Here is a 2,929-nt window from a genome sequence, read left to right as displayed (position 1 = left end):
TGAGTGGCTCAGGATGGTAAGCATTCCTCTGCCCTGTGTGCAGAGATGTCTTTTGAATTTCTGAGACCTGCAAAGAACTGTTTCTCAGTGGGCTACTAATGCCATGGTGAATTCCCCTCCCAGAGTCGATGGTCTGTGCCCATTGTTCTGTGGTGTGGCTCTGGGTTCCCCAGGAGGCCGAAGGTGTCATTGGCTCACCCACTGCCCAGCCTGTGATGTCAAACGTCCTGCCCCTTCAAATGTGCTTGGATCGATGATGAGTCCCCCAAAAAAACATTCCTTGGAAAAGCTGAACAAAATGAGTGAGAACTCATACCGTCGTTCTCATCGGAACTGAGGTCCAGCACGTTGCCTCCCCCAGGGACTGTAGGGGCGAGGGACAGCTTCCACTGGTTCCCATAGGTTCCACCACCCAGGGCATTTACAGATGAAAGTCTCCTGTCACATGCATGTTAGGACATTCCCTCTGTGTGACATAGATGGCTGGGACAGTTGGGGGGATCAGCCCCTCTGTGATGTGGCGGCTGTGGAAGCAGGTGGAAATGTTTTGACCTAGGGGAGTGTGTGGCTGGTCTTGGCCTGGTGAGCTCCCAGGAAGAAAGACTCGGACCTCACAGCGGGTATCTTTGTGCAAAGGACTGGGTCATAGGTCCCCTGCCAAGGAGAGCATGAGGCCCAGGCCTCAGGTAGACCTTGGTCTTCATTTTCCATTAGCTGATGACAAGGGAGTTCCTAGATGCTGGAGGACAGTGCAGAGCAATGGTTGTTGCCGCAGATGGCTAAAGCTTCTTCAGCTCCCTTCCAGCGTCAGTCACAGGTGCCCTCTGGCATGGATTTCTTTGCATCCCTAGCCATGAGATGACCATGGTGCAGTGACCAAGGCTTGGGCAGGACAGTACCCCAGACAAAAGGTGATGGAGGGCTCATGTGGACGTGTGTGTCTTCAGCTGCATTGAGCTGTCACTTGGTGGTGATGGACTTTGTATGGATTTCTCTGGTGGATGACAGGTCAGCCAGGGCGGGTATTTGAGGGCATGTCTCTGGGCGAGTGAGTGTCAGGATGGTGTCTGTGGCCCTGGGTCACTTCTGGTCTTCTCAGCAGAGTAGTGGGCTCCACCATTGTGCACATCTTCCTGGAAATGGTCTCTTGGCATGCATTGTCAGGCAGCCCCACCTGCTGCAGCTCGTGTGAGCAAACACTGCTCAGGATCCTCTTTTCCTGCTTGGAAAGCAATTTCTATCCCGAAGGCATCTAGAAGGAATGTGCTGTAGCCTTGGCCTGGGGTTCTCCAGTGGTTTCCAGTCATGTGTGGGGCTATCCATGGAGGTCTATGTTCATTCTAGGCAATGTGTATGCAGTCCCAGGGCATTGCCACAGAGGATCTCTTGACTTGGGATGCCTCTGCGTGTTGGTGATGTTCCCGTGTTGGATTCCACTATGCCCTAGGCATAGCATTTCAGCTCCCTTAACTGGTTTGAAGTCTCAGCATGGCCAGGGAAACATTTCAGGTCCCTTAACTGATTTGAAGTCCTAGGATGGCCAGGACAGGAATGTCACACTAAAGGACACACCGTTGGCTTAGGAAAGCTGGAAAGGTTGGTGGTTCTGTGGCTTGTAGCTCACTTAGCAGGAACGTGCATGTAGACCCCGTGGTGTTGAGAACCGTTGATTTGTAGGCATTGTGGTGGGTAGTAGTGCGGTCAAGTTGGCTGTGTGATTGGATGTTGCCTCAGAGGTCAGTGCAGGGAAGCCCTGTAGATGTGTCTGATGCAAGAACAATGACAGGCGTTGTGTCCTGTCAACCTTGTCCTTAGGGAGTCAGGCGGAGATGTCCTGTTGGAAAAGCATCCTCAGGGTGTCCTGAGTGCATGGTGCGGACATGTGGACTGAGTGGAGGGGAGGAAGCCCTTGTCTTGAGGTTCTTTGGCTAGATTGGGAAGACCGCCTCTGGCCTTGACACTGAGTTTCAAACTGATGTGCTGCACTTTGCAGCGGCGATCTCCAGCGCTGGTTGTGGTTGATTTTCTGCCAGGTGCACCTCAACCTGAGAGGGCAGCCAGAGAGTGTCTGGTCATGACATCAGATGCCCCATGAGGAGGAATGTGTGCTCACGCCAGACTTGGTGGTTGTTAGTCAAGGGACTTTGGGCCTATGTCTGCATGGTCGTGAGGTCAGAGTTCACATCCTACTGATTGAAGGCTTGGGTCTTGATCTTTGGGTTGCAGGGAGGTTCAGGTCTGGAAGCTGCAGACGATGACCACCCCTTGTGGTGTTCGGAAACACATGTGCCTGAGGAAGACACATAAACACACACACTCACTCTCACACACACATACACACGCAGGCATGCACAGCCACAGGCAAATCGATTCAGCAGTGGGCACATGCTGTCCTTTGAGTCACACATGCTTCCTAAGTGTCCACAGAATGACACGCGTCAGGTATATTCATGGTAATGAAGGTCAATCATGGTAATGAAGGTCAGTCAACGAAAAGTAGGTGTGTGAGTTGCCCTGTGAGCTAGAATGGCATTGAAGAGGTGACCAGTGCACCTGGACCTGTTTTATAAGTATGCATGTGGTATCTTTACACTTCTCAGGGGCAGTTGCCGTGGAAGGCCCACAGCCTGCTGCAAGGAAGATGATTGATGCTTATGAGCAACAAAGGCCCCACGGAGTCGTGGAGTCGGTGTGGCCTGGCATCCACGGTGCACCCCGTGCTGGTGGATGGCTCAGGACGGTAAGCATTCCTCTGTCCCGCATGCTGAGTGAGGGTGTCTTTAGAATTTCTGAGACCCGCAAGGAGCAGTTCTTCAGGCCGTTAAGGGCACGGCCAAGGCCTTTAAGGTCGTTGGCTCACCCACTGCCCAGCCTGTGGTGTCAAATGTCCTGCCTCTTCAAATGTGCTTGGATCGATGATGAGTCCTCC

At 52.8% G+C, this 2,929-nt stretch overlaps 1 non-coding gene across 1 annotated transcript; it reads left to right on the top strand.

The window, feature by feature from the left end:
- The first annotated feature begins 247 nt into the window (after positions 1–247).
- On the top strand, positions 248–342 carry LOC111525131. The gene has a single exon (XR_002725960.1). It is a non-coding gene; the product is annotated as a small nucleolar RNA SNORD116 (small nucleolar RNA).
- The last annotated feature ends 2,587 nt before the right edge of the window (positions 343–2,929 follow it).

The sequence above is a fragment of the Piliocolobus tephrosceles genome, unplaced genomic scaffold, assembly GCF_002776525.5.
Source record: "Piliocolobus tephrosceles isolate RC106 unplaced genomic scaffold, ASM277652v3 unscaffolded_38324, whole genome shotgun sequence".
Taxonomy (NCBI): Eukaryota; Metazoa; Chordata; class Mammalia; order Primates; family Cercopithecidae; genus Piliocolobus; species Piliocolobus tephrosceles.
The sequence above is the reverse complement of the archived record's forward strand: the minus strand, read 5'-3'. Positions and strand labels throughout refer to the sequence as shown.